Here is a 13,177-nt window from a genome sequence, read left to right as displayed (position 1 = left end):
CGAAAGGTGTCGGTGTACAGCAATAATACATATTCGTTTCGAAATCTTCCATAAATATATTCGCTAATAATGAAAATTAAGCTGCCATTGAAGATAAAAAAGAGCGCATGGCTAGCCCAATATTGTGTTTACATAATTCAGTATTTAGTTGAAAATAGGTATTATCAGAACATAATATAACAGTGGTGGATCTAGACATTTGCCTTGGGAGGAAAAATTTGCCTTAGGGGGGAACTGCCAATGAATCACCAACAGAAAGACATAAAAAAGATAAACCCAAACTTTTACATAAAAGATATAAATAATAACTTATATGCATTAAATTACCTTAATTTTGCTCACTAACGTGTTAATGCGGTTGAATTTGTTAATGTCTGGTTTACGTTTCTTGTCACATTTTTATGTTTTAACAATTTTTTTCTTTAATTTTCTTTAAAACTTGTTAGGTTTTGGGGACTTCCCCAATTTTCCCTACCCGCCGATCTGCCACTGTAATATAATAGAGATAATAAATCTTATCTAATGTCGCAGTAGAATCATAGAAACAATAGCATAAGTACCTATATATAATAAGACAAAAACAAATTAATATTTTGTATTCAATAATCGCGTCTATTAATTCGTATTTGAATTTTACAATCGTCGAAAAATTCGCCTTTTACTTATTGATGTAATTTTGACTTTTCTAAGATGAACTATATAATCATGAAACCCACATATTTCCTCTTTTTCTATTTTTTTGCGGCCGCTACACCTTCCCTGTTAACAAAGGAACAAAAGGTCTATCAGAAAATTCAAATGCTAGATAATTCTTTTTATAATATCACGAAAAATGGAGAAGTAATTTACATAGGACCTGTGGAAGGATACGAGGTTGAAGGTAAGTTAAATTTGTCTACTTCTCTTTGAATATTTATTTTGTCTTCTTTTTTTGGCATAATAATCCTGGATGGGTCTTTGCCTGTCAGGCTATGTCCTTCCACTCGGATCTCTCTTGTGCCCTGCTTCGCCATTGTCGTAAATTCATGGTTTTCAGGTTGTCTTCCATGTCATCCAACCTTCTCATTCTGGGCCTTCCCTTTTTTCGTCTTCCTATCGGTTTCAATTGTAATATTTTCTTTGTTGTTTCTGTATCTCCTTATCTCTGGACATTTCAACATATGCGGTACATATTTTCAATATGATGCAAATTTTCGAAATACCGCCCCCTAAATATTATTGAAACTTAGTACTAGTACTTATTTTTATTAAACAAAATTACACAAAATGAACGAAAAAAATTTTTATTTTAAAAACAAAACATACTTTAAATTCAATGAAATATGTATTAGACCGGGCAGTATCGTCGCCCCCGCTAGCGCAATTATTCCGATTCGATTTTTTTGCACAAACTTACTCAAAAAGAGGTCCTTATAACATATCCACAGGGTACCGGGCGGTGCCGTGGTCGAAAAATTTTTTAAACAAATTCACAAAAATAATTTTTTTATTTCAAAAAATTTTTTTTTAGATAATTTGGGCCATTATGAGCAAAAAAGGTCTCTTGTCATTTTTCTCTAAAATTGACTGTTGTCGAGTTATACGCGATTAAGAATTTGAAAAATGCGAAAATGGCCATTTTCAAGGCTTCATAACTCGATCAAAAATGATTATTATGAAATTCAAAAAGTGACAAAATTAAGATTCAAATACCTTCTTCAGAGTTTTGAAGAGATTTTTGTCATTAATTTATTACAAAGCTGTTATTTTTAGTTAGTAACAATTAGCGCTATAGTCCAACTGTATCGTCGCCCCCGTTAACGGAACTATTTCGATTAGATTTTTTTGCACAAACTTACTCAAAAAGAGGTCCTTATAACATATCCACAGGGTACTGGGCGGTGCCGTGGTCGAAAAATTTTTTAACAATTTTTTTTAAACAAATTCACAATAATAATTTTTTTATTTCCAACAATTTTTTTTAGATAACTTGGGTAATTCTGAGCAAAAAATGTCTCTTGTCATTTTTCTCTAAAATTGACTGTTGTCGAGTTATACGCGATTAAAAATTTGAAAAATGCGGAAATGGCCATTTTCAAGGCTTCATAACTCGATCAAAAATGATTATTATGAAATTCAAAAAGTGTCAAAATCAAGATTCAAATACCTTCTTCAGTGTTTTGAAGAGATTTTTGTCATTAATTTATTACAAAGCTGTTATTTTTAGTTAGTAACAATTAGCGCTATAGTCCAACTGTATCGTCGCCCCCGTTAACGGAACTATTTCGATTAGATTTTTTTGCACAAACTTACTCAAAAAGTGGTCCTTATAACATATCCACAGGGTGCCGGGCGATGCCGTGGTCAAAAAGTTTTTTAAACAATTTTTTTAAACAAATTCACAAAAATAATTTTTTTATTTCCAACAATTTTTTTTAGATAACTTGGGTCATTCTGAGCAAAAAATGTCTCTTGTCATTTTTCTCTAAAATTGACTGTTGTCGAGTTATACGCGATTAAAAATTTGAAAAATGCGAAAATGGCCATTTTCAAGGCTTCATAACTCGTCAAAAATGATTATTATGAAATTCAAAAAGTGACAAAATCAAGATTCAAATACCTTCTTCAGCGTTCTGAAGAGATTTTTGTCATTAATTTATTACAAGCTGTTATTTTTAGTTAGTAACAATTAGCGCTATAGTCCAACTGTATCGTCGCCCCCGTTAACGGAACTATTTCGATTAGATTTTTTTGCACAAACTTACTCAAAAAGAGGTCCTTATAACATATCCACAGGGTACTGGGCGGTGCCGTGGTCGAAAAATTTTTTAAACAATTTTTTTTAAACAAATTCACAAAAATAATTTTTTTATTTCTAACAATTTTTTTTAGATAACTTGGGTCATTCTGAGCAAAAAATGTCTCTTGTCATTTTTCTCTAAAATTGACTGTTGTCGAGTTATACGCGATTAAAAATTTGAAAAATGCGAAAATGGCCATTTTCAAGGCTTCATAACTCGATTAAAAATGATTATTATGAAATTCAAAAAGTGACAAAATCAAGATTCAAATACCTTCTTCAGCGTTCTGAAGAGATTTTTGTCATTAATTTATTACAAAGCTGTTATTTTTAGTTATTAACAATTAGCGCTATAGTCTAACTGTATCGTCGCCCCCGTTAGCGGAACAATTTCGATCAGATTTTTTTGCACAAACTTACTCAAAAAGGGGTCCTCATAACATATACACAGGGTGCCTTGCGGTGCCGTGGCCGCAAAATTTTTTAAACAATTTTTTTTTAAACAAATTCACAAAAATAATTTTTTCATTTTTAACAATTTTTTTTAGATAACTTGGGTCATTCTGAGCAAAAAAGGTCTCTTTTAATTTTTCTCTAAAATTGATTGTTGTCGAGTTATATGCGATTAAAAATTTGAAAAATGCGAAAATGGCCATTTCAAGGCTTCATAACTCAATTAAAAATGATTATTATGAAATTCAAAAAGTGACAACATCAAGATTGAAATACCTTCTTCAGCGTCCTGAAGAGATTTTTGTCATTATTTTATTACAAAGGTGTTATTTTTAGTTATTAACAATTAGCGGCATAGTCCAACTGTATCATCGCCCCCGTTAGCGGAACTACTTCGATTAGATTTTTTTTTGCGCAAACTTACTCAAAAAGAGGTCCTTATAACGACAACAGTCAAGTTTAGAAAAAAATGACTAGAGACCTTTTTTACTCACAATGACCCAAATTATCTAAAAAAAATTGTGGGAAATGAAAAAATTATTTTTGTGAATTTGTTTAAAAAAAATTGTTTAAAACATTTTTCGACCACGGTACCGCCCGGCACCTTGTGGATATGTTATAAAGACCTCTTTTTGAGTAAGTTTCTGCAAAAAAATCTAATCGAAATAGTTCCGCTAACGGGGGCGACGATACAGTTGGACTATACCGCTAATTGTTAATAACTAAAAATAACAGCTTTGTAATAAAATAATGACAATAATCTCTTCACGCCGCTGAAGAAGGTATTTGAATCTTGATCTTTTCACTTTTTTAATTTCAAAATAATAATTTTTAATCGAGTTATGAAGCCTTGAAAATGGCCATTTTCGCATTTTTCAAATTTTTAATCGCGTATAACTCGACAACAGTCAAGTTTAGTTAAAATGATCAGAGACCTTTTTTACTCAAAATGACCCAAATTATTTAAAAAAAAATTGTCGGAAATAAAAAAAAAATTTTTGTGAATTTGTTTAAAAAAAAATTGTTTAAAAAATTTTTCGACCACGGAACCGCCCGGCACCCTGTGGATATGTTATAAAGACCTCTTTTTAAGTAAGTTTGTGCAAAAAAATCGAATCGAAATAGTTCCGCTAACGGGGGCGACGATACAGTTGGACTATACCGCTAATTGTTTATAACTAAAAATAACTGCTTTGTAATAAAATAGTGACAAAAGTCTCTTCAGGAAGTTGAAGAAGGTATTTGAATCTTGATTTTGTCACTTTTTGAATTTCATAATAATCATTTTTAATCGAGTTATGAAGCCTTGAAAATGGCATTTTCGCATTTTTCAAATTTTTAATCGCGTATAACTCGACAACAGTAAATTTTAGAGAAAAATGACAAGAGATCTTTTTTGCTCAGAATGACCCAAATTACCTAAAAAAACTTTTTTGAAATAAAAAAAAAAATTTTGTGAATTTGTTTAAAAAAAAAATTGTTTAAAAAATTTTTCGACCACGGAACCGCCCGGCACCCTGTGGATATGTTATAAAGACCTCTTTTAAGTAAGTTTGTGCAAAAAAATCGAATCGAAATAGTTCCGCTAACGGGGGCGACGATACAGTTGGACTATACCGCTAATTGTTTATAACTAAAAATAACTGCTTTGTAATAAAATAGTGACAAAAGTCTCTTCAGGAAGTTGAAGAAGGTATTTGAATCTTGATTTTGTCACTTTTTGAATTTCATAATAATCATTTTTAATCGAGTTATGAAGCCTTGAAAATGGCCATTTTCGCATTTTTCAAATTTTTAATCGCGTATAACTCGACAACAGTCAATTTTAGAGAAAAATGACAGGAGACCTTTTTTGCTCAGAATGACCCAAATTATCTAAAAAAAATTGTTGGAAATAAAAAAATTATTTTTGTGAATTTGTTTAAAAAAAAAATTGTTTAAAAAATTTTTCGACCACGGCACCGCCCGGCACCTTGTGGATGTTATAAGGAGCTCTTTTTGAGTAAGTTTGTGCAAAAAGATCGAATCGGAATAATTGCGCTAGCGGGGGCGACGATACTGCCCGGTCTATATTAACATTAATATTTATGAAAATTAAAATTTTATCCTTTTGATTTTAATTTTGGCAAACTCATCAATCAGATTGGTGTAGTCTAAAGTAGCAGCTAGTGAGGACTCTATCCAAATAAGTGCTATTTTTTAGTTTTGTTTGTTTTATGGAGCTTCGTAAATAGTTTTTAATCATTTTTAATTTTGAAAAACTTCTTTCCCCAAGCTACCGAGACAGAGAGTGTTAATAAAATTCTTAGAGCCGCTACTTTCTGCACCTCGCATGATAAAATTCCTGGGTTTAATCGGGACAGATAATACCAGCTCTTAGTGATACGACTATATTTGGGTATAAAGAAATTAGGTTATTTTGGCACAAATTGTTCAAAACCTCTAAAGGTTTTATGGAGTATGGTATCATTTGGGATAAATCATGCAATATTTCTTCTAGAAAATCATTTGCCTCTATATCCGATTCTTTTCCTATGAAAAGTATTGAATGAAGATTTTCTAGTATTTTTGTAGTATTTTGTCATCCTTCCCTTTTCTTATATTTCCCTCAATTTAAAAATATCATATAAAAATTTAAAATTTTTATTATGGGTTTCTAAAAGCGAAAATCGATCAATTAAAGAATTAAAGGCAATGTCGATTATATAATGATAATATAGATGAAAAAAATTACTTTAAATTTATCTTCCTCTCTTGAGAGCTGACACACAGATCAAATTGACGCATTTTTCTCTTGCCTCAATATTCATTTTCAGTAGGAAATTCGGAACTTATTTACAAATTTTATTCAATTTCATTATCAGTAATTTTCATTTGGTCATAGCCAAATTGTCAGTAAATTTTGATTTTTTCCATAGTTTCTCACAACATTTTTACACAATCTGACAAATTTATAGTTACCTACATGTTGCAATATCTTCGAGACTGAATTTATATGAAATAAAATATCATGCCAAAGAACAACACGGCTTATAAATTTATAATTTTTAATATTTTTTACTAAACCTCATGCTTTGACTTTAGTTTCTGAATCATTGTTGACGTCTTCTATTATTTCGAATAACGCATTATATATTTCACAAAATTTAAATCTTAGAGGTTTCAATGCATCTATTCAACTTAACCATCTAGTAGTACTCAACGGTTTTAATGTTAGTTGTGAAACATGTTTTTTTCAGAACTTCCCAACGCTTTGTAAAACCAGAAAAACAGTGTACAGTTCTTGTATAATACAAAAAAGGTTGTTGTTTCTGTAGAAGAAGAAGCTGCGTCATTTATGACTAAAGTGGCATGCGCAGGGCACGTAAAACGAACTCGGATATTTTTCAGATATGTATTCTTTTTTGCACACCATTTCTTATTCCTTTCATATTAACTCCGCTATCATAGCCTTATCCTCTGCGCAGTTTTAAATCAAGAACTAATTTTTCCAAATTTGTCAAAATAAGTTCTGTTAAACCTTCACCAGTTAAATATTTTCGGTTGACACTTGGTCCTATATATATTTTTAATTCAAAAATGAATAACCATTTTCATTTTCGTTGCAAAACGAAAATACAGCCGCGCCATACACCAATATTTTTAATTATTGAATGGCTCAATTTATATTTTGATTTTACTGATTATGCCGCCCCTCTTGTGATGCCGCCTGATGCGGCTGCCTCACCGCATCATAGCACCGCACGGCCCTGACAGTTTTTGACTTTTCACAAATCTTACAATATCATAACCTTCATTCAATTCATTAACCTCGTTGTTTCTCCTGATTGTCCATGTGCAGTCTTTCTCTTGCACCGGGTCATATACTTTTAGCAGTATTTTTCTCTCGAATGTCCTGAGTTGGGCTTCATCCCTTTTCGTCATTACCCAGGTGTACATAGGTTACCATGGATCTAATCAATGTTCTGTAGATAGTCATGGTAGTTCTTTCGTCTAATAATTTCGATGTCATCAATCTTTAGGGTCGATTCTCACTATGCCTCCCGTTTACTTTCCATACCCATTCCATACACCTCCCATTAAAATTCTATTCTCACTATACGTTCCGTTTACTTCCCATACCCGTTCCATGCACCTCCCATTAATTTAACTATCATTCTCACGAGACGTCGCGTTTACTTTCCCCATTTAATATTCACACATTTTGTACCGGTTTGGTAACATTTTACCCTAAATTTTTGACTCGAATACACGTGTTTTTTCCGGCTTGATGAAATATGTGGTCTGAAGAAAATTTATTAATAACAGCTATTTGTTGGATGAAGAAAATAATTTAAATAAAAAAAGGAAACGGAAATATTGGATACATAATATGTTAAAAAATAGAAATACTGAAAGAGAATACATAAATTCTTGACTTCATCTCAGTGTTAATATGTCGTTTTCGCCATAATATAGTGTTATTAAGGCATCCTGCCAGTCTATTTGCTTTTTTTACTTGATTTCTCACTTCTTTGTCCAGGTCTCCGTGTCCGTGACTTGACAATGTAATTCCAAGGTATTTTACTTCCATTACTTGTTCAATACTAATACCATCAAATTCCATTTTACATCTGATTGGTTCTTTACTGATTACGAGTTTTCTGAGAAAACTAAAACAATAGTAATCAGTAAAGAACCAATCAGTATTGAACAAGTAAGGGCTCGTATATAGTATTTTTACTACAAAAGCGATATTACGTAGGTCAAAATTTTTGACGTAAGAGAACTGTCAAAACATTAGAATGTGACTTTTCATTATTGCCATGTTTTTATTATAAACATGGCAATAATGAAAAGTCACAATCTAATGTATTGACAGTTCTCTTACGTCAAAAATTTTGACCTACGTAATATCGCTTTTGTAGTAAAAATACTATACATATGCGCTCCGCTCGGTGTGCGAGCCGCTCGCGCGCAGCATGTTTGCCAGATTAATACGTGTTTTTAAGTGGCGCACAAACGGCTCGCACACGGCACACCACGATCTAACTTCTGTCGGTTTTTCAACAAACGCTTTGATGGTTCGCAATACGTATTTAGACGGGTTTGCGAGTGGTTTGTTGGTTTTGGCACGCCTGAGTTGAATATTTGTTAGTAATGGAGTGGTCGGAAGAAAATATCAAACGTATTGATGTTTACCGTGGAAAATCATTATTGTGGGATTCTTAAGAAAGGAACATTTGAACATGAGAAATACAAAATAAGATTTACTATTTTATTGTAGTAAAGAAAAAAGAGACGTTCTCACAAACAATTTATTTTACAACTGACGACCGGTTTCGCTGACGAAAAAAAAAAAATTTAAAAATAAAAAAAAAAAAAAAATAACATCACTTTTTAAAAATAACATCACTTTATATATAACTAACAATTTTTGGTTTCACGGTTTAATGTCGTGTTCCCTTACTAATCCCCTCAAGATCCTGCCAATTATTTTTGTTTTGTTTGTACATTACAATCAAATCTGTCCCTCTAACATCTCTCCCTTTAGCATAATTTGGAGAAAAAGTATGATATTGAATACTACTATATTCTTCCCTTATACCGGAAAGTAAGTGTACATTTTATACTTATACTTGACATACTTTAGTTGCCACTACATTTGAATGCTTGCATGTATGTGGGTGTGAGGGTTGTTAAACCATATTTACGTAGATTTTAGCATTTATATGTATGCATGAATATATATACTTTAATATTGGCTTGATCTTTACCCTTCGATTTCAACCAGACCACTTAACTAACTCTGGTTTTTTGTTATTTGTAGCATTTAATTTTACTTTTACCGTGACCCGAAGATGCTGTGAATATTGTAGACAGCGAAACCGGTCGTCAGTTGTAAAATAAATTGTTTGTGAGAACGTCTCTTTTTTCTTTACTACAATAGTATGGACTCACACATGCAACCCATTCATTATTTACTATTTTATTTGGGCATAAGCCACAATTCGAGTTTGAAATCAAGTTTACTTGACGTTTCGACTTTTACTTCGGAAATCGTTATCAATATAAAGAACATTCATAAACTAAAAATTTAACTTTGTTTCTGGTGAAGTAACGCAGTTGGAACAAGCAGATATATTATAATTGTGTCACCGGAAAGCGAAAAAGATAACGCACAACTTGGAAGAACCTATAGATTTCTAACTTCGTTTCTGGTGAAGCAACGCAGTTGGAACAAGCAGATATATTATAATTGTGTCACCGGAAAGCGAAAAAAGCAACGAACAACTTGGAAGAGCCTATAGTTTTCTAACTTCGTTTCTGGTGAAGCAACGGAGTTGAAACAAGCAGATATATTATAACTGGGTCACTTAAGTCGGAAAGCGAAAAAGGTAATGCACAACTTGGAAATACCTATAGTTTTCTAACTTCGTTTCTGGTGAAGCAACGCAGTTGAAACAAACAGATATGTATATTAAAATTGTGTCGCCGGAAAGCGAAAAAGGTAACGCGCAACTTGGAAGAGCCTATAGTTTTCTAACTTCGCTTCTGGTGAAGCAACGGAGTTGGAACAAGCACATATATTATAATTGTGTCACCGGAAAGCGAAAAAGGTAAGGCACAACTTGGAAGAACCTATAGTTCTCTAACTTTGTTTCTAGTGAAGCGACGCAGTTGGAACAAGCAGATATATTATAAGTGTCACCGGAAAGCGAAAAAGGTAGTCACTGAAATGTTCGGGACTATATATCCCAGGATGTATAAACGAATGGACACTAAATAGAAGAAATAGGAATGGAACAACCACATAGCAGAATAGAGAGACACGTATGGTCAAAATAGCAAGAAATACATCACCAATCGATATCAGTATACAGTATCGGCCGACCAAGCAAAAGATGGAGTGACAATCTTACATAGAGGTTATCAATTCGCCAATGAACAAGCAGAATTGCTTATAAAGAGGAATAAGAAGATATTGGATGAAGAAAATATTTTAATTCTTTGGCAACAGCCGGCCAAAATATTGCCGTCTTTAAATGTATTATCACTGTATTTTTTATTTTCAAAATTAAAAAGTCATGCCCGACAAGTTCTATAAATTTTTTGTCGTCCAAATTTATCTCAACATGTATTCCCCCTATCCATAACCGCTATGTACCTATTCCCCCTATCCATACCCTACCCGACAAGTCACACCTTGTCGCAGAAAAAAATACGTGACTGAACCGCGAGGTAATAGAAATATTGGGCGCATATGAAATGCCTCCCGAAGAAGGGTTTCTTACCTGTCGCTAAAATGGTCACATACGAATTGCCTCCCAAGCTCCAAATAAATTACATGCTTCTAATCTTTATGTGAAGGTGACACGTTGCCACATCTTCGTTCCTTTGTAAATTTTCGACAAAATTGGTATTTTGTTATTTTATTTATTTTATTTTCAACCTTTACGTATTAAACATTATTGACACTAGGCAGTATTTATAAATTTCAACTAACTTATACAAATAATTAATTTTATAACCATTACATAACCATTATTTTTTTGTTATTAATAATTTCACAAACAATACAAAAACGTAATAATATAAGTATTTTATAGATTTGTTAAAAAAAACATCACAAAAAACTTATTTGGAAAATATTACAAAATGTGTAGAGAAATATAAAATTACATATTGTCCTTTTCTTGATCATTTTTCAGTGCGTAACAAATGATAGGAAAAAGGGTAAGTCCGTGATAATACACATTTATGACATTTATTCTAACATGACATTTTAGTTAAATCTGACAGTTGTCACATTTTATTTTCAATTTGGAATAAAAACAAATCAAATGTGTTTCTTGCATTTATAAAATGGTATTTTCTTTGATTTGTATAGTCTTATAAATTATACAGATTATATTTGTAATAATATTATCTAATTAAAAAAAAATTATTTTTTTATTATGGCGCCATCTATCGACAACTAGAATAACTAGAATAAATGTTATAAAAATGTCACCGACGAAATGTAATCACCGACGTGCCTTTTTTCTGTCACATACAATTTAATGCGTTAGAAAGAAATCGAAAAACTGTGACGCACTGAAAGATGATCATGAGAAATACTGTAATATATTTATTAAATTTATATGATACTACTTTGACAAATTCTAATCTATATATTTTACAATCTCTTAATTTTAAAATTTTTTCATTTAGAAAGCTTATTTTGCTGTACTTTCAGGAACAATTTGTTTTTGGTCTCAAAACAGAATTCATTTTAATGTAGATATTTATTTGAAATTGTAAAATTATATCAATAAAATTATTAATGTTAGGATGGGTGCAGTAGAAAGAAGAATTATACTTGGAATGAAAACTTTCGCATGGGTTTGTGGTTCTTTGTAAGGATGAAGATTGATCAGCCCAAAGATGTGGAGAAAATGTCGAATTTTCAGATATGTAGTTATGCATTAACTTCATTAAGAATTAAAAAAATCAAAATAGATAGTACCTATTTAAATTATGATTTGGCAATATGGTCGCATTATATTATAGAGATTAAATAGACAAAATATCAGCCTAAATGATTAACGGAAGGTAGGCATTTCAATTGTACCGGGGAGGCATTTCATCTATAAAAATATTTACCTGAAAAAGTGGGAGGCATTTCGATAACGTCCGAAATATTTACACTATCCATAGGGTACCCGAGACGTCGCCGAAAAATACGTGGCCGATATTGAACGCAAAGCTTCGGGAATGGTAGGTAAACGGGACGGAAAGTGGGCATATACTATATGATTTGTATTTATTAATATTTTATGGAAACGGAATGCCACGGATATTTAAAGTAAACGGGAGGTATTGTGAGAATAGAGAGAATAGACTCTTAACGTGCATTTATTTCGCTACTTACGGAATTCTTCTGATTGATTTCTGTGCCCAGATATGTGAAGATATCCACATTTATTTTGTATATTGTCTTTATATACACGACGAACAACTAATCCCAGAACATAATAATAAGCATTAAGTTTTAATCTTAACCCTCTAGTGCCCTAGTCCGCCTCAAGGCGGACCGTAATAAAAGTTTCCAGGCTTACTATTAATTTAAGTAGGTAGTATTTTATAGCTGCAATACCCAAACCAGCTTCTGGACTAGATCGGATAAGCACCAACTGTAAAAAATTTGGCCGATCAGACAAATTTTTACACTGTAATTTTAAGTTTAGTGCGTGAAATTTAGTAGTGGTACTAAAAAAATTCGGGCACTAGAGGGTTAATATTATTGTAAAACAACATCTTTATAGCATCTCAGTTATTGTTAGATAAAATAGAACAAAAGACAAGTATAAAATAATATTTCAATGTTAATTCATTAGGTCTTTACTCAAATAAGTCTTAAGGCCGGCGCCCACTTATACGGAACAGCCCGCTACGGAACGGACCGCGACGATCGGCATTTTAATATTTTCTTGTATTCAAATGGCTTAGCGCGATGTGATACGATTCCGTAAAGTAGGCGCTGAGCCATTTGTATACACGAAAATGCCGATCGTCACGGTCCGTTCCGTAGCGAGCTGTTCTGTATAAGTGAACGCCGGCCTTTAGTTTATTCTATTTCGTAAATCGATCTAAAATAAAATTTGCAGAATTTACAAACCAGTCATCAGATCAATAATGACCTTCGCGGCAAAACCCGACCTGATACAGAGAGGACAAAAGGAATGCTAGAAAAATCGATGAGTACAGATATATGACGGAGATATAAGGTGGAGAACATCAAGGACCGGGTAAGAAAGAGAAGATAGTATGCAACGATCATATAAGCTGAACGGCATGCAATCTGCCCACAAATGGGTGGGTTGTGATTGCGCGCAGCGGTCAAATACCTCCTGCGGTTCTCTCACTCTAATACCCGTAAGTTAGGTTTGGACCGAAGGGTTATGTCTCTCTCCTTTTTGACCG

General features: G+C 32.5%; 1 protein-coding gene across 1 annotated transcript in view; it reads left to right on the top strand.

Moving 5' to 3' along the window:
* The first annotated feature begins 592 nt into the window (after positions 1–592).
* The window catches only part of LOC126890551 (uncharacterized), a 201,386-nt gene continuing 188,801 nt past the window's right edge, over positions 593–13,177 (top strand). The window contains exon 1 of the mRNA XM_050659579.1: positions 593–880. The gene's annotated coding sequence lies outside the window, so the exon portion shown is untranslated. The remainder of the gene's footprint in view (positions 881–13,177) is intronic.

The sequence above is a fragment of the Diabrotica virgifera genome, chromosome 1 (assembly GCF_917563875.1).
Source record: "Diabrotica virgifera virgifera chromosome 1, PGI_DIABVI_V3a".
Lineage (NCBI taxonomy): Eukaryota > Metazoa > Arthropoda > Insecta > Coleoptera > Chrysomelidae > Diabrotica > Diabrotica virgifera.
The sequence above is the reverse complement of the archived record's forward strand: the minus strand, read 5'-3'. Positions and strand labels throughout refer to the sequence as shown.